The sequence below is a fragment of the Sycon ciliatum genome, chromosome 3 (genome assembly GCF_964019385.1).
Source record: "Sycon ciliatum chromosome 3, ocSycCili1.1, whole genome shotgun sequence".
Lineage (NCBI taxonomy): Eukaryota > Metazoa > Porifera > Calcarea > Leucosolenida > Sycettidae > Sycon > Sycon ciliatum.
The window spans coordinates 30,241,509-30,261,087 of record NC_088645.1 but is presented as its reverse complement, the minus strand read 5'-3'; the positions used below and the strand labels follow the sequence as shown (position 1 = coordinate 30,261,087).

Genomic DNA, 19,579 nt, shown 5'->3' with positions numbered 1-19,579 from the left:
TCCTAAACCTGACTCTCGTTCATGATTACCAACCGGGGACGCATGTTCCGAGCACTGGACGAACGGTCCGGGCTCCAGTGGCAAGTCCAGTGGCAAGTCCAGTGGCAAGTCCAGTGGCAATTCCAGTGGCAAGTCCAGTGGCAAGTCCAGTGGCAAGTCCAGTGGCAAGTCCAGTGGCAAGTCCAGTGGCAAGTCCAGTGGCAAGTCCAGTGGCAAGTCCAGTGGCAAGTCCAGTGGCAAGTCCAGTGGCAAGTCCAGTGGCAAGTCCAGTGGCAAGTCCAGTGGCAAGTCCAGTGGTTGCAATGTGAGTTTTTACTATAATAATTATTCACGTACCTACAGCTAGAAAATAATAATGAAAGACTGTGATACAGTGACTAGGGAAGTGAGACAACTCGTGAACAAGTGCTTCAACCAGACGCAGCAGTTATGCTGCACTCGTGCACGTATGGCCACGTCGGCTCACAAGGCGGTGAACACAAACGCATGGTTCACGCTCGCCACGGGACTACGTGAGACGACACCAGCAGCTCACATACATGTAACATCAAGAGTAGAATTATGTTATGTACTGGGGATCATGTACTCTTGGTGATATGCATGCCAGGCTATGCTCTTCAGCAAACAGTTTCGCATGATCTCTACACTTGAGTTCCTGTGTGTAGGCTCCAGGCATAGGCATGGCACAGGGCAGTATCAGTTCCTAATAGTATTGCCTCGACTGTGTCCTATGACACTCCGTCGTGACTGCACTGCAGCATGTGATGACTGCATTGACTCAACGTGAACTACTTCTTTCTCTGGCAAAACTCCAGTCCACCACCAGCAGCAACATGACCTGGCGCTACACGTAGTACGATACTCAGACGGATGTCCACTGCACAACTACTTCGTCAACTAGTGCCTCTGATCATGTTGTCATACAAGGCAACATACGACCCCAGCAGCACACCACCCACAGAAACAATAATACCGATAATAATAAAAATGAGAGCAGTACTACACAGCAAAGCACCTCCAGCACATACTGGTTGTGGAGCGAGGAACGCATTGCGTCCCTGCGTGAAGCTCTTGCTACCTGCAATCTGCAGTACGATCCACATCCCACTGACCCTCAGCCAGTAACCTCATTCTGGAACTTCTGGAGAGACCAGATACTGAAACTAGCCGTGCACCACTGCCAAGTGACCAGAAGCAAGTCCCGCAAAAAGTCTACGCCCACTCGTCCCTGGATGACGAAGGATCTCCTCAGCCAGATCAAAACAAAGCACAAACAGTTCCGCACCTACAAGGCGACCCAACTAGACTCAGATTGGAAACTGTACACAGCCCAGCGTAACCGAGTAACCGCTCTTTTGCGACAGGCTAAGTCCGACTTTGTCCAGCAAACAACGTCAACGGGTACAAACCTCCACCGTCTACTGAAGCACCTGAAAAAACCGCCTAAGCAAACAATTCCCACACTATCGACAACCAACTCCACTGCAGCCACGGCTATGGAGAAGGCAACAGCTCTCAACACGTTCTTTATCTCCCAAAGCCAACAGTCCATCGACAAGACCACCTGTACTACACCAGACATCAACACTACCCCTGACATCAGTCATACTCTAAATACAATCGCAGCAACAGTGGAAGAGGTCGAGAAGCTTCTATGCAGTCTAGACACTGGCAAGAGCCCAGGCTTTGACAACATCCCAACTCGGCTCCTGAAAGAAACTGCAAAGGAAATCTCCCCATCTCTCACTAGTCTCTACAATCTGTCCTTCAGAACCGGAGAAATACCACAGGATTGGAAAGACGCAACTATTACACCCATCCCCAAGTCGGGCAACCCCTCCCATCCTACCAACTACAGACCCATCTCCCTGCTCAGTATAATATCAAAAACACAAGAAAAAATAGTCCACTCTCGTCTGTACAATCACGTAGCACTGCACTTACCCTCCAACCAATCCGGCTTCAGGAAACAAGACGGGACCGAACTGCAACTCGCACGGATCGTCCACCAGATATCCACAGCTAGGGATGCGGGGAAGCATGTTGTAACGTGTTTCTTCGATCTCAGTAAAGCCTTTGATCGTGTACATCAAGGCTTGCTGAAAAAGCTGAGCCACTATGGTGTCGACGGCAAGGCTCACAATTGGCTCGAAGCCTACTTGACAGGACGCAGACAGCGGGTGCAGGTTGAAGGCACAACATCCGCCTTCATACCAATGCCAGCAGGAGTGCCCCAGGGCTCGGTCCTGGGACCACTTCTGTTCCTGGCGTACACCATTGACCTGCCCACTGCCTGTGAAAATGCTACAACCTCGTGTAGCCAGTTCGCGGACGACACTGCACTATGACAACACCAGTGCATGCAGCTAGCTGAGCTTGTAGTTGTACTGTTGTAGCTTGTCCGTGCTGCTGAGTAGATCTACGAGTACTGTGCTCATGCCTTTTCATGGTGCTTTTTTGGCGAAGGACTTTTCGGTGCATCACCATGGTCATGCCACGCAACAGCTTCGACCCGGCGTCACCTTTGTACCTAGGCTACAATTTGTAGGTACCTACATTGCTACATTGCTACAATGTAGCAAGCTAGACAGTAGTCAGTAGACTCACGTCGAGTTGGAGCAAACACGTCGTTTTCAACATCAGTTCGCTTCAAGCTATCCGTGACAAACGTGTAGAGTTCTGGAGTTTTTGTTGCAGCTTTTGGCAACGACCGGAACAAAAAGAGCCAAACTGTAAACCATGGTAAACTAGGAAGGGAGATGACCCTTCACAGCCTGAAGGATTTCACTTGAAAAGCTCGGCTGACAATGAACTTGAAGCAGGAATGATGGAGTGGGGTACACTTCAGTTGAATGTGGTTCCTGCTGGCCTTGCGTATGAATTCAACGTACCAGCAGCAGGGCAGGAAGGATGGATCAACAAGAGGAAGTCTGAAGTATCGACAGCCTCTCACTGTTTCATACGGTAAGAGCTCAGTAAGCATAATTATACTGCGAGTCTTTATGGAAGTAATAATTGTTGGTAGGACGTGTGCCTAATGTTTTTATTGATTGCAATCGCCTGCCCACAGCTTAACTAAGCTAGGTCTGCTGGTAGCTGCACGTGCAGTGTCGACGTGCAGCACAGGTGTCTCAGGATTATTGTATGCTTGGAGAGCAGCTACAGTTCATGCTCAGTAAAATCCAGTCGAGTCACTCAAGTACACGCCTGGCATTGCGCAGCCCTTCAGATGTACAGTCGAATGTCACTTATCCGGTCGCCAGTTATCCGAGCACTTTGGTTATCCGACAACCCCCGGAGTGGTAATTTTATGACTCTCAAGAGTAAAATTCTTTTAAATTTTTGTTGTTGTTCATTATACGGTGTAATATGCAATTACTTGAAGTAGATGTGATCAAGTATGCTAACATGTATGTGTACATGGAGCAATTCATGAATATGCATGATATATTTGGGTATTGTGTACATAATCCATACATCCTGTACACACACCTTGTACACACTCTCTCTAACGGTCTCTAGGCTACACTGCAATTGATATACATTAGATCAAATTTTCGGGCAAGGCCCATCATCAGGAATAAGTCTACTGTAGACAAAATAGGGGTTTATATATATATGTGACAAGTACTAGTGGCCAAAGGTGTGATGGTATAGCGTAAAAATGTTGCAATACCACAGGAAGCGAGAATATTCTGTGTGATATGTATGAAGTGAAAATATAGTGCAGTGATAGTGCAAGATTACTAGTGTGAATATGTCTGTCATAATTTGTGCAAGAATGTGTGCACTGTGTGTGTGTGTGTGTGTGTGTGTGTGTGTGTGTGTGTGTGTGTGTGTGTGTGTGTGTGTGTATGTGCGTGAGTGTTGCTAGAAGTGTGTATTTTTCTGCGTTGCACTCACACTAGTAATCTTGCACTATCATTGCACTATATTTTCACTTCATACATATCACACAGAATATTCTCGCTTCCTGTGGTATTGCAACATTTTACGCTATACCATCACACCTTTGGCCACTAGTACTTGTCACATATATATATAAACCCCTGTTTTGTCTACAGTAGACTTATTCCTGATGATGGGCCTTGCCCGAAAATTTGATCTTATGTATGTTGGACTCAGTAGAGCGTCCAGCCCCTATATGATGTCCAACCCCTATATAGAGTCCATTGGTCCAAAATCCACTGTACAGAGTCCAAACTTGGAATCAACTGTGAGCTTAAAGTTTCGATGGACATCACTCCCTGTATAGAGTCCAGCCAATTGGCTTCACCCCTATATAGAGTCCATTGGTCCAAAATCAACTGTACGGAGTCCAAACTTTGAAATCAACTATAAAGAGTCTTTATAAAGTCCAGCCAATTAGGCATCCCCTATCGAGTTCGAAAATAGACATAGGATCTGCTGTAAGCAGTGAATATTAACCAGAAAACGGCCTCTCCCTTTAATCCTTTACATCATTCACTTCTCAAGATAAAAAAATATGTATTGAGGCGCCACTGCAGCCACGTCATTACATGAAAAACCCTACAAACACCATCCTCAAATCAAGTGGTCTCTTCGCAGACGCTGCAAATTACAATATCTCAATCATGTAGTGTTGCCAAATTATTGTGCACGCACACACACATGCACACACCCACACAACGCCAAGAAAATACCTAGAAAAAAACCAAGAATCGAAAGAGAATAATGGAGAGCCCGGGATTAATTATTTGTTTTCAAATTATTGTGCACGCGCGCGCGCGCACATACACACACACACACACACTTATACAACGCCAAGAAAACACCAAGAAAAGAGTAGAGACACAATACACACGCAACTCCAACAGCCATGCAAACGTCCACCCATTTACATGTAAAGTCAAGAGGGATAACAAATAATTATACGAAACGAATGCGTACGGGGACGGGTACACGCACGTTTACATACACGTAGTAGTGTAAGAGAGTAACATAGTGCAGTGGTCAGCATAATACTAGCACATGCTGAGAGTGCAATAGCAAGCTTCACCATTGCTCATGGCCATGCAAATGTTCAGCAGCACTCAGTTCCGCAAGCTTCTGAAGATCAGCACACCTGCAACAAATAGATAGCACAAGGATACGCTTATTACCGTAATGATGCATGGGAGCACACAACTACCAAGTTCTCAACGAATGTGATGCTCAATGAAAATCAATCCACTCAAAGACCTGTGAACAGGTGATGGTGGGTACAATAATCTATTAGTAATACGAGGAATAAGATCGTTTGTGCACACTCAAAACGCACAGACACACCAACATACATGTAGTGTACACAGTGTTTCACTTCACTGCAACTAAATTGAAATGAGATGATTTGAACAATCTGTACAGCGTTGCTGTCAGTCAGTCTTCCCCAAGATGGAAATGCAATGATTTGTTGTCACGAGGCAGTTTCACTGACACAATGTCATGTTCGTGACATCAAAACGGTTACTTCAGGGAATACGAGTATTAGCTTGAGAAGCTTTTTCTTGTCATTGGCATACAAGCAATCCTCCTAGTCCTACTACTACTAGTACACTGGCACTGCGTTTGTGGATCCCATTGTATTCGACATCATACAACAGGAAGAGTGTCGTGGAGTTCACATAATTATCACAGGGATAAAAATACATTTCTCATGAAATAAAAATTGATGATAGCTAGACGATCATATACGATTGATGCAAAGTCCTTGCAGTCCTTGAGGACTATTACGAAGTGGTTGATTACTTTTAGGGCATTCATTCAAGCAACATCAAACAAACGCGATACGCTCCTTGAAAATGGAAAAAAAATTCAAGCATAACGACAGAACAGCAGACCAATCGAAACGAGTAAAAGCTTCCTTACCTCAGTCATCGTCCTGCCATGTAGTTGGACAGCCTTTTGACACGGTGGTACAGGCAGCTCTTGTCCAGTCAAACAGGGGTATCCTTGTGGCGTCGAACGAAAGAGAGTGTCAGTGTATCTGACTCGTCAGATTGCAACTGTGCTGAACTTTTCTCTTTCTCCGCTTTCTGCTTTCATCCCTCGCTCTGATGAAACCGTTCAAACGTCTTACTGGCAGCAATGGCCAGCCAAACAGGGGATCCTTGTGGCGTCGAACGAAAGAGAGCGTCAGTGTACCTGACTCGTCAGATTTGAACTGTGCTGAACTTTTCTCGTTCTGCAATTTCTGCTTTCATCCCGCGCACTGATGAAACGTCTTCAGAGAACCACAAGACGCTTTCCAGATTTGATTTTGAACGTCTCCTTATCCTCCTTGGTTAGCTCGAGACAGATTACTGTCAGCAACTGCACAGCAGAATTGGCAGCCATGGCTGAAGTGAAGAAAGGAATGCGCTGCCACGAGGCAAGCAAAACTGAAATTTTTTAAAAAATGTGTTCTCTTTCGGGGCACAACACACAGCAGTACAGGACGGCGTGACTGGATAAACTGGACTCCTGGACCGTGAATAGGGGACTTGTAGAAAAAGTGTACTCCTTATAGGGGATTGCGCGGCAGGATGAAGCTGATCAAAACTGAGTGGACTCCTGGACTCTGTATAGTGGATTTTGGACCAATGGACTCTATATAGGGTGCTGGACATCATATAGTGCATGGACTCTATACTGAGTCCTACATGTATATCAATTGCAGTGTAGCCTAGAGACCGTTAGAGAGAGTGTGTACAAGGTGTGTGTACAGGATGTATGGATTCAAGTACTGGCTACAGTGGAGTCTCCAAACCTTGAGTATTGTGTACATAAATGATCAGTGAAATCCAGCCATATATGCACATAAAAAATGATATCAGTTATCCAACATATTCAGTTATCCAACATGCCTGATTCCCGAAGTGGTCGGATAAGTGACATTTGACTGTACTCTCAGTAAAATCCAGTCGAGTCACTCAAGTACATTCTGGGCGTTGCGCAACCCTTCAGATGGCCTTCTAGCTTTTGGCCATAAATGCGTCAAACTTTGAGCTTTTGTAAGAATTGTCCTGCAGTCTCCTATGGAATCCGAAGAACTGTGGTTCAGCCTGGTAGACTAGACTGTTCATATTTTCATGTACTACAGTCTATGCACAGTTGAGCCAGCGTGTATACATTGCTATGCTGTCCTTGGTGACATTCTAACCTGGTCGTTCTTAAGCTGTGTTCACAACTGGCGAGTGGACGCGATACGCTTGCGGTTCATGCGCCCCCAAACGCGCGCTCAGCTTTTCACAAAAAACAGCAATCCGAGTCGTATTTAGCGGGTGCGACACCTTCGAGTACTAATTTTTTGACCCCGCCAGTCAAAGTGACTGGCATGTACGCTGATACGCGCCTGATACGCGCTGAAAATTCCAACATGTTGGAAGTTCCATTTGGGCGCGTTTCCGTATGCATGGCGCCCCAAAAGCCAGCAAAAATACGCACAAACGCGTAGTTTCACGCGTACACGCGCCAGTTATGAACACAGCTTTACACACTCCGCTCCTCGGCGTCCCACAGTACTGTACGGCTTGGAATTGATGATGTCAGAAGTCAAAATCTAACGACAAATACTGACTTTTGGACCCACTCTGCCTATGGTATAGTATAGGGTGTAGTGGGTGTACCCCTCATGTAGCATGTACACATAGCTGTGACCTCTTCTCTAGCAGGAGTGAGTACCTGACCAGTAGAGACAGTGACCTCTTCTCTAGCAGGAGTGAGTACCTGACCAGGAGAGACAGTGACCTCTTCTCTAGCAGGAGTGAGTACCTGACCAGTAGAGACAGTGACCTCTTCTCTAGCAGGAGTGAGTACCTGACCAGTAGAGACAGTGACCTCTTCTCTAGCAGGAGTGAGTACCTGACCAGTAGAGACAGTGACCTCTTCTCTAGCAGGAGTGAGTACCTGACCAGGAGAGACCGTGACCTCTTCTCTAGCAGGAGTGCATACCTGACCAGGATAGAGACCGTGACCTCTTCTCTAGCAGGAGTGAGTACCTGACCAGGAGAGACCGTGACCTCTTCTCTAGCAGGAGTGAGTACCTGACCAGAAGAGACCAGGTCAGTGACTATCGGTGGTGGATGCGTGAGTAAGATGTAAAGGAAAACCACCCAAACGTGACTGGTAGTACTTGTGTTGAAACGAGCGTATCTATAACTAACGAGCGAACAGTTCCACTAACGAGCGAGCTATGGAGCGAGTTAACATTCAGATGCTTTGAACTTCCAGTGCCGACTAAGCATGACTTTCGCTCAAACGGCGATTCACTAAAAGCACTGACTGTACTATTATGTGCATGCTGTAAAGTATACGGTGCTCGTTAGTGCAAACGAGCTCGACGCACAAACGAGCCGAGTTTCTGGCGAGCGAGCCAACGAGTGCCTGGTGAGATCCTTTCAACACTAAATGGTTCCATACGATAATCGAATCCAAGTTGATCCAAATGTCATCGTTGTCATGGCTCTGGCGTAGCATTGCACTGATGGGCTCCACCCGTGAATAGCTCCTCCCCCCCCCCCGGAATTGGTGAGTTTTCGAGATTTTAGTGCCACGAAATTTGGAAGGAAACTTGAAAAAGGCCAGTCCAAAAGGTATCTCAACTGGGTTAAAATCGCATAATGTGCTGTTGCAAATTTTGTGAAACGGCCTGGATTTTCATGGTTTTCCCAATTCACTACTTTTGGCCCGATATCCCGTTCTTGCTAAGGCTTGCTTTCTGGAGAAATAGACGTCAGAAGCTTAATTGGAAAAGTATTACATACCGTAAAGTCGCGGATAAAAGCCGGGTTTGCAGACAAGCACATCGCGGATAGAAGCCTGAAAATCAAACGGGTCAAATGCATAAAAACATGTCGCGCGTAGAAGCCTGGCTTCTATGCAAGTGCGGATCGAGGAAGGTCAAGAGTGCATGCGCTATGCACAGTGCATAGTAAAACTGCCGCCGTACTGGTAGCCAGAAGTAGATCTACGCATGTCACGCGTAGAAGCCTGGCTTCTATGTGCACACAAGCCTGGCAAAAATATCAGTGGTGCATATAAGCATGGTTTGCATACAAGCCTGGTTTGCATTAAAGCCTGATGCGGAAAGCGGCTTATGTGCTTATAAGCCCGGCTTTTATCCACAACTTTACGGTAAGTGAAAATGGAAGAGTATTACATAATTAAAATTGGAATAGGATAAACTTAAAAATCAAGGTCTATAGTTATGGGTAGCAACAAAGACCCAAGTGCCATCAGTATGTATTGCTTTTTTTGTATTTAAAGAGTCGGCGTGGAGAAAGCAACTTTATTAGTGCAGTAAAGAGTATAATAGATGCAGACATGGCCAGACAACAACGAGTTCATGGATTTTAAAGGATTATTATGTTATTCAAAATCGATTTTAAGTTATATATTTTAGCACTATGTTTGACACCTGTTATGTAATGCTGCATCACTTCCCTTTTTTGTTCACACTTTTAATTATGCTGTTTTCATGTTCTTTTTTGTACACAGTACCCTCAGTTCCGATACTATTCACTGATGAGCGGAACACGAAAATCGATTTTGAATAACATAAAAATCCCTTAAAATCCATGAACTCGTTGTTGTCTGGCCATGTCTGCATCTATTATACTCTTTTTTTGTATTGCTATTATTTTACATCGCAAGTCAAACGGGCAATGTGTGGCACATGCTGTGAATATTCCATAAAATTCCTTGTGATTTCTTCTATTTTAATTCCATAAGAAAATTCCTTAAAAAATCCCTGAAAAATCCCCGAAGATCAACCCACATACATGTACCGTAAAATCCCGCCAGAGCGCCTCTACCTCCTCGACGCTTCAGGTGGGGAGGGGCGGATGGGCGAGTCCTACTTGCCGCATTCAGTGCTACATGAAAAAGTACTCACCCTACGAAAACTGTTCATGCATCTTGTATACCGACCAAAGGTCAAGAGCCAGGAGTCGAACAGACCCGACAAAACGCAGGGTTTGTGCGATCCCTGGTCAGGAGGGTGGGCACTGTTGCATACATTTCCAACGGGGTCGAGCACGCGTATGCAGTGCAGTACGGCATCACAGACTGCGACAGAGTCATACGAGGATACAATCAATCACGTCCCTGACAAGAAGTCAGGGAGGGGCGGATGGGAGAGACGGGGCGCTCTGGCGGGATTTTACGGTATGTCCAAAAGTTAGAAGTCCAAATTTTTTTGAAAAAATCTAGTTAAAAGGTGAGCTTGATGCACTGCACCTGTGCACCCATCCAGGCCTGCCTGAGAGTCAGCTGATCTGAAGTGATCATGAATGAGCTGAATGAGTCCCTGAGACTGAGTGCAGAGGAACTCTCCGCGCTGTTGACACACCTCTGCTGCTTGTCAGCTGTCACAGAAAACAGCCGACTTGTACTAATAGTCCCAAGGACGACAGAACTGCTGAAAGGAAGCCTGCTTTGGTCGCGGTCACACATGGCAAGTTTGCATCGTTTTGCAGAGTTGAAAAGCTTGAGTACTGCAGTCGCTCTTGCGGAACGTACGATGTATCGATCGATTGCACATGCCGTTGCCAAGGCAATGGAGGAGGCGTAATGGCTCTGGTCTGGTATGTGATGGCTGTGGTGTTCCACTACTGGTGTTGTTTAGTTGCCGTTTGGTAATTTTCATCGTGTTCTTCTTTGCCAATGTACTGTACATTCTGAACGGTCTGGAAATCTCGCAAACGATACTGCAACAAGAGAGTAGTCGAGTACTTTCCCACTCCCTCACTTTAAGTGCAGGCATCCACGCTGAGGTAGATGATGAAGAAGGCAACAAAGAACTATACTACTCCCTAGTTGCTGTCCTATAGTCCATTTCAAAAAAATTAGCAATCAGGTTTTGGTCTTAAAAAGTATGAAGATAAGGGAGATTTGGACAACAAAGTACATAGAATGGCTTGTTAGGACACGGCAAATTGTTCTGTGAAGGTTTCAGAACAATTGGACCAGCCGTTAAGGAGTTAGAATTTCGGCCAGGTTTCCGGCCTTTCCCCATGGTTTACAATTTGCCCTGGATGTCAGTATTGATTTTTATCAAAACCCACGATTTATCCTTTCCTTTTTGGTCTTGTGGTTATGAATGCTGCCTGCTGACCATGAAGTTGTGAGCTCAAATCCCAAACTATCTTCAGCTTTCACAGGCGTCTGCTTTTCTCAAAATGTCGCCGAAGTCACACGGATAGCTTTGCCAAGTCATGGCGTTGGGAATGAGTCTGTGTCGATGTCGTTTTCGTCATATCGTGAGAGTAAATTGCATCGCAGCTCGAAGAAATTGGGCACGAAACGAATTGGGACCCATCCCGCTCGTCAACATTTACCACACTTTCGACATGTCCTCTCTGACTCCATCTCGATACGAGCAAGAGTACATAACCCCCACTACTCTTGATACGAGCAAGAACTCGTTTGTTGTAAACCAGACGTACATGTACCGACGTGAGTGAGTTGTCATTTTTCATGCTTTCGCGCGGATTATTTCTTCGTGTTCACAGTGAGTTTTTCCAGCCAGCTCTCGAGCGCGCATACGGTAAGACGGCAAACTCCCCGGGTGATCGCCAGGATTGCTAATCTTTTTCAAACTGACTGTAGTGTTGCGTACTCTGCACGGTGACTTCATGTGCACCAACTAATGACATGGCGTCCTTTCATGCAGTTTACCGCACGGATTTATGAAGTCGGACATATTCCGATTTATTTGCATTAATCGCACAAAATTAGGTACAATTCTCTTGTAAACCCTGTCAGTTTGAGAAATTAGACAAACACCGAACAAATTTTAGCCGCGACGAGGATCGGGATGAATCCATAGCTACTACCATCACGTCGACCGAGTGAAGATGGAAAAATGATGGAGTGGAGAGAAGAAGACCTGAACTAGAGTGCTTGAGAGACTATGTAGTGTCACATGAGCTTTGTTAGGAAGGCTCTCCTTTTGAATGGAGAAGCCCAACCGTCGCTGATTTGCATCGCCGTTTTCAAGCGCTGATCTGCAGTAGGAATGTTTTTGTAAATTATTCGTAGTTGTGGACGTGGATGGATTCAGCGCTCTGTTCTCTCAGCAAGCCAACTCCAACACGAAGGACTTCCATGAGCGAAACAACGTGCTCCTTGAGCAAGTGCAGCTCGGGGTAATATGGCCAATGCCACGGGAGACCACCTCGTGCCTGCATAACGCCAAGAATTGATGGCAAGAAATCTTTGATGAGCGCCTTCAACTTCAAGGACGCAATATATCTCCTCAGCAGTAACTGCAGCGCTCTTGCTGAAAATATTACTGCAAGCACTAGGCATGATTTAGTGAAGAGCTACTTGTACTAGCTGTTGGAGATTTGGTGTTGGCTTCCAGGGCTGGGTGTATCTGCTCCATCATGGTAACTGGTGCGTTTGTCAAGGCAGTGCAGTTTCTGCTGCTGTTTCACAAGCCATATGCGCACATGCGCAGCGAGTAGGAATTTGTTGTATGATAGCTGAAGATCACCAGCCTTCATGGACAAACCTATATTGGGACTGGTTGCTGAACAGTGCACACCTAAACTTCTCAGCAAGCTCTCTTGCTCAGCTGGTGACGAACACTATATACCCGCTGCTTTGGGCCTGCAGCCCCGTCTCCCGACCGTAGACCGATCGAAAGGCTGTCACGGTCCTGTGACCATCGGCGTACAGTTGACGCTGATGGGGCATCGGATAAAGTGCTGGCGTCAGCAATTCTTTGGTATACCTGGAATCTACATCTACAGCTGGTTTTGACTTCCAGCCATCCTTCGTTAGTTATGCTTGTGACTATCATGCCAGCAAGTCGATCAGCAGCATCACCTCGCATCTTTGATGGTGAGGCCTGCAAAGCGTCACCGACCAGTGACGATGCTCGAATAGGGCACCCTACCAGAGCTGGCGCAGTGTATGGTGCAGTCTTTCATGAATCCATAAACTATGCTGTTTGGCTGCTGTAGCTCTGACGCTTGCGTGTGTGCCTTACAATTAAGGGCAGCGGGCCATCTGTTCTAGCCATTTGCCAATGCATGCACGGCTGAACGTCTACCAGCAAGCTGAAGGACAGCGGGCCGTCTGTTCTAGCCATTTGCCAATGCATGCACGGCTAACGTCTACCAGCAAGCTGCAAACACTTCTCTCCCTACCACACTGTGACATAGTGGACATTGTGCGTGTGTTATTGCATTCCTATCTGAACTGTTCTGTATGCAGAGATTTACCCACTAAGCCGGCCTAGAGAAATATGAATAAATACTATACTACTACTTAAAGTAGTACTAAGCTTGGTATGCGCGTGTGACGACGACGTGCTGCTGCTGCTGCTCATCAGATTTGGTCGATGCGACTCTCGTGTTTTTAGTTTTGTTATTTGCCTTTTTTGAATTCGTAAACCAAACGGACTAAACTATCCAGTGATCAGGTACTGGTGTGGTGGGGTGATGTTTAGTTGGTGATGCTGCTATCAGTGGTGGCCGCGTGCATGTGTTCGTGCTTGCGAGCGATGGCCCGCGTTTTCTCCCATGCCGCAAGTTTGTCTTGCGTTTGTGTTTTGGACTTCCTCCCAGGCTTGGAAGGCTTGCATTTCAAACAGTTTGTCCCACTGTGTGGCTCCCAGTCTTTGAGCGGTGTACATCCACCTCTGGAGCTCCAGAGAATTTTCGGCCCCTAGCAGTAGCAGTGCATTCCATGGCCAATTTGCAAGTGGCAAAAATGTTCAGGGTGTATTTGGTTTCATCCACATTGAGATGAAACACTGCCAAAATGGATTCAGTATGATCTGCCACACGATACTTCGTCCGTCCACTCCTTGACGCGAATTTCTCCCCTCCAATACGACAACACGACGAAAGGATGCTAACATGAGCCTCCGTTTCTGAACAAAATAACGTCTCTAAAATGGCCACGAAAAGCTACAGTGATGCACGTCAAGCTTAGGAAGACACGAAATCGAAAAGCTAGGACATCGAGGTATACTAGAAAATTGCCCGCGATGCGGAGAAAATTCGCTAACGAGGTTGGCGAGCCCTTGAAATCGAGCGACGATCCAAAACTAATTGCACCCACGTCGAGAAAGAAACCATGCGTAGCGCGTGGGTAACCCAAGAAGATAGCTCGAGCGGCGGTACAGTCGAAGGTAAGGCCACCCAAGCTCTAAACTCTATCGAATGACCTGGCAAACACCCATGGTTTCGGTTGACCTTGCCCGTTTGAGATGGAAGTCGAGCGAAATTGCAAACATACGACTAGGCCAGGTGGAGTAAAAAATGAAAAAGATTAAAAAAATTGGCGGCCATATTGAATGATCGCGCGTCGCATGCATGGGACAGCCGTGTCTGGCAGACCTTTTCCTGGAGAGAGAAACGTCATCGCTTCTGGTCGCGAATTGGGTCAAATGGCACTGGGGTATAAGCCGCATGCCCCGTTTTTTTAACACGAAATACAGACATCTTCACATCATCCCTTTCTATCACTGTGGACTTGATCTTGTGAGTGTAAGCCGCACCCCCTTTTTTTGGGTGAATTTTGAAGGTTCAAAGTGCGGCGTATATTCCTGAAATAGAGCACTTAACGAAAAGACAGCGCCTACATTTCTTCCAAGTCACCACACAGTATTGCCAGCGGTAAAGCCCAGCATTCATGTCCATCACTACATTACCAGCTGAAAGTCTGAGCAATATCCACTGCTAGGATATTCATGTCCATCACTACAGGGGCGCCGGAAGGAGTTTAACATTGGTGCGGCCAAAGTGTGAGAGGGGGGGGGGGGGTCCGGGGTCCTCCACCGAGAATTTTTTTGAAAATTGGGCCTAAAAGCCTTTTAGAATAATAAAAAGAATATGCATGCTGATGATACACCGCATTGTCGATGAGTTGACAAGCCACCAACAAGGTTGAAATACAAAAAAATTCGAAATTTATTGGTGCGGCTTTGGCCGCACCTGCCGCACCGGTTCCGACGCCCATGCACTACATTACCAGCTGAAAGTCTGAGCAATATCCACTGCTAGGACATTCATGTCCATCACTACATTACCAGCTGAAAGTCTGAGCAATATCCACTGCTTGGACATTCATGTCCATCACTACATTACCAGCTGAAAGTCTGAGCAATATCCACTGCTAGGACATTCATGTCCATCACTACATTACCAGCTGAAAGTCTGAGCAATATCCACTGCTAGGATAGAGAGTACAGCCAGTACTGAAAGAAGGAGATCATCAAATTAAACGGTGGTCAGACGGCAGAACGTTTCTCCGTCACCTGTCAGTCTCAGTGTAAGGAGTGATTCCGGAGAAGATCACTAGAGAGCAATGTGCACAAGGGAACATGGTTGAAGGTTGACTGGTTGATGTGGCATTCACATAATGTGCCAGATCTTACAAAACATAAATCTACACTGCAGACTGCTGTAAACAGGACATGACTTGACATAACATATATATAACGTTACACTAGGTAGGCACTGTGCGGTGTACATAATGTTGATAGGATCCAAACCTGGGAATCGGAAAACATCTTAGTACTTTACGACTCACTGATCAAAACACCGTTGATATGGTTTTGCAAGCGCAGGCTAAAAAGCCTCGTCTTTCCGTACATAAAAAAGACAATTTTTCGATGTGCTGTCAAAAATCACTCTACATGTACATGTACTTGAGAACAATTTTTTTATAGACAGTGCTTGATGTGCATATTCTCTTTGTCCCCCCCCCCCCCCCCCACACACACGCACACGCACACACAATCATGTAGAGAGGTATTGACTGTGTACATTTGCCCCCCCCCACGTTTTAGTCTTCACGGTGTACTTTTGCCCCCCCCCCCCCAACATTTAGGAGACTTGACTGCATGTATGTAGCCCCCCCCCCCCCCCCCCGCCCGCACCACACGCACACACAATCATGTAGAGGTCTTGGCTGTGTACATTTGTCCTCTCCCACGTTTAGTCTTCATGGTGTACATTTACTTCTGCCCCCCCCCCCCAACATTTAGGAGACTTGATTGCGCATTGTTGCCCTCCCCCCCCCCCCCCACCCAGGTCTTGGAGTCTTGACTGTGTACTTTGCCCCCCCCCCCCCCCACCTCGTTTTTGAATCTTGACTGTACTTTTTTCGGGGGCAGGGGGTGGCGTGGAGGGGGGGGGGGGGGAGGGGCAAAAATACACTGTCAAGACTTAATGTGGGGGGGGGACTTTTAAAGTCAAGTCTACTAAACGTGGGGGGGGGGGGCAAAAGCACACAGTGACAACTTATAAACGTGAGTGTATTGGGGGGGGGGGGGGGACTTCACAGTCAAGACTCCGTAATGTGCTTGCGGAAAAAAGTACACACTCGAGACATCATAAGGTGGGGGAGGGGGGGGGGGGTGGAGGACACAGTCAAGAATCCTAAAAAAGGAATTCTTGGCTGTCTACTTTCCCCCTCCACACACACAATCTTGAATGTCTTCTTTTGCATGTCATTCATGGTCATTATGTGCATGTTGGACATAGGTCGACATGTTAAGGGGTTGTACGTGCTCTCCATGCTCCGTGCGGTCTACCCGCTTACCACATGTCTCGCGGAATGCCCGGGTTCAATTCCCGGCCAGGGAGGACATTCGTTTCTCCTGGGTGCACAGTTGTTGTCTTCAGTGGCACTGTAACAGTCACCTGCTGGCTTTGCCGGGGGGGGGGGGGGGGGGGGGGGATAATGACTATACCTTGCTTGGAGCTTGGTATCATGTGCACTGGCCATAATTGTACTTTTCAAATCAAGAAAACCGTACCCAACCGACACTTTCTGAGAAAAAGGAACGACTCACGTCCCTCAGTTGGTTCTAAACCAGACCTACAATCTGATGTGAAAATACGTGTACTGTCAAGAATACATAACCCCGACATAAATATCCATACTCTTGATACTATTCAAATATTGTCCTGTTCTGTGCTAGTATATTTTAGTCGTGAAACAGTTTTAGTTCAGCCCATTGCTGTTGTCTTGAGGAGGCAAGTGTGTGAATGTATAGGAAGCTGATGGATCTCTGAGAGTCTAGGACACTGAAGGGAATTTCCCATGAGAAACAATAGTCGTGTGCCATCTCCCTAGATGCTGTTAAAGGGGAAGTATACCCTAAAATCAAAATTTCACCAGTTGTAGTCTTCGGGGTGCTGAGTCGAATGGTCTTGGTCCGAGGAAGCTGAGACGCTCCCTTCCTACTTGAATCCCAATCGAACTCGCGCACTTCCACCGAAACTGGGTGACTGCGCCCTAATAGATGGGGATTTGTATGCAAAATGTCACTAAAAGCGCCATTTCGTTCTTATAAAAGCACGGATGACCGCGATTGGCCCATATGTTGTAGTCTTTTGGACGCTGAGTCGACTGGTTTTGGTCCGCAAAGGCTGCGATGTAGCGTTCCTCCTTTATTCCCAATCGAACATGGTTGAACAAGCGGTCACGTGCTCCTGCGTACACCAGTCACCTGGTCACCGTGCCTGCAGGGTACAACTTACTAGCCTGTTTGACCTTTTTTGGGTGCACTCCTGTCACTCGAGTTGAACTCGAGTCGAACCTTGGTGTGAAATTTGTCGCCTGCTGGCGTGGTGACCAGGTGATTTGGGCACCCAGGAGCACGTGACCGCTTGTTCAACCATGTTCGATTGGGAATAAAGGAGGAACGCTGCATCGCAGCCTTTTCGGACCAAAACCAGTCGACTCAGCGTCCAAAAGACTACAACATATGGGCCAATCGCGGTCATCCGTGCTTTTATAAGAACGAAATGGCGCTTTTAGTGACATTTTGCATACAAATCCCCATCTAGTAGGGCGCAGTCACCCAGTTTCGGTGGAAGTGCGCGAGTTCGATTGGGATTCAAGTAGGAAGGGAGCGTCGCAGCTTCCTCGGACCAAGACCATTCCACTCAGCACCCAGAAGACTACAACTGGTGAAAATTTGATTTTAGGGTATACTTCCCCTTTAATCACTGATTCACATACTCCACTCACACACTTCATTTCTTTGTGTGTTCTGCTTTTGCCACTTCTGTTTCAGAATGACATGTGAAAGGCGCCGATAGCTTACCGTTCACTCTTGCTTCAGCACGCTCTGTTGATTCCGGGATTATTGATATTGGCAAATCGGTAATAATCCTCAGCATGTTTTATGCATGTTGCTACTGCTATGAGTGTGAGTGTGTGTGTGTGTGTGTGTGGGGGGGGGGGGGATGTGTGTGTGTGTGTGTGTGTGTGTGTGTGTGTGTGTGTGTGTGTGTGTGTGTGTGTGTGTGTGTGTGTGTGTGTGTGTGTGTGTGTGTGTGTGTGTGTTACGTCGTCACTGGGGTGACCCAGTGCCACTCTCTGTTAAGATGCGCCATCGTCGTTTAGAGTGGCTTGGTCATGTGGCTCGGATGTCGGAGGACCGTGTCCCATTGCAGCTGTTGTTTGGTCGTTTGTTGGCTGCGCGCCCCTTCTGCGGTCCCAGGCGTAGGTGGAGAGACGTTGTGGCTACTGACACGAAGTCCATTCCAAACTGGTTTGATTGCGCACAAGACCGGTCAGCTTGGCGAGAGCAGGTTCTGGTTTTTCAGCCTCCTCGGGCAGTAGAGAAATCCGTACTCTGCTCATCTTGCAACCGGGCTTTCTCTCGTCCTCAAGACAAGGCACGGCACAAGTGTTTGGCTGAGCGCCAACTTCCCGTCCACCAACAGCGTGGTTCAGCACAGTGCGTCAGTTGCTGCCGATGGTTCCGTAGTAAGGGTGGGCTTGCAGTTCATCGCTGCCAGCCTGCACTCCCTGAACATGCAGATACGGCATTGACGGCGTCTCTCGCTAGTTGCTGCTTCCAGCATTGTCAACGCTGCAATCGCTGCTTCAAGTCCCGGGCTGGTTTTAACCGCCATAACTGCAACCGTGGAAAACGTCTTGCTGCAGCCGATAGGGAATCACTGCCGCTGATCTGCATGCATTGCCCGAAACGTTTCCGACGACAGCAAGATTTGACGAGGCACCAGAAGTCCTGCCAATGACGGTGCACTCCAAACTCTGGCCCCCTCCGGGGGTGACATTGCCCAATGGGCAGTCATGCTATAGTAGTAGTAGTGTGGGGGGGGGGGGGATGTGTGTGTGTGTGTGTGTGTGTGTGTGTGTGTGTGTGTGTGGGGGGGGGGGGGATGTGTGTGTGTGTGTGTGTGTGTGTGTGTGTGTGTGGGGGGGGGGGATGTGTGTGTGTGTGTGTGTGTGTGTGTGTGTGTGGGGGGGGGGGGGGATGTGTGTGTGTGTGTGTGTGTGTGTGTGTGTGTGTGTGGGGGGGGGGGGGATGTGTGTGTGTGTGTGTGTGTGTGTGTGTGGGGGGGGGGGGATGTGTGTGTGTGTGTGTGTGTGTGTGTGGGGGGGGGGGGGGGATGTGTGTGTGTGTGTGTGTGTGTGTGTGTGTGGGGGGGGGGGGGGATGTGTGTGTGTGTGTGGGGGGGGGGGATGTGTGTGTGTGTGTGTGTGTGTGTATGTGTGCATGTATGTCTGTATGTGTGTGTGTGTGTTTGTATGTCTGTGTGTGTGTGTATGTGTGTGTATGTGTATGTGTATGTGTGTGTGTGTGTGTGTGTATGTG

At 47.4% G+C, this 19,579-nt stretch overlaps 1 protein-coding gene and 1 long non-coding RNA gene across 2 annotated transcripts in view; one reads left to right on the top strand and one right to left on the bottom strand.

Moving 5' to 3' along the window:
- The window catches only part of LOC135811948 (serine-rich adhesin for platelets-like), a 186,851-nt gene that overhangs the window by 33,609 nt on the left and 133,663 nt on the right, over positions 1-19,579 (top strand). The window lies entirely within an intron of this gene.
- Positions 4,556-6,393, bottom strand: LOC135812656 (uncharacterized). Its single transcript, XR_010552903.1, has 2 exons — positions 5,869-6,393; positions 4,556-5,086 (listed from the first exon to the last, which is right to left on the bottom strand). It is a non-coding gene; the product is annotated as an uncharacterized LOC135812656 (long non-coding RNA).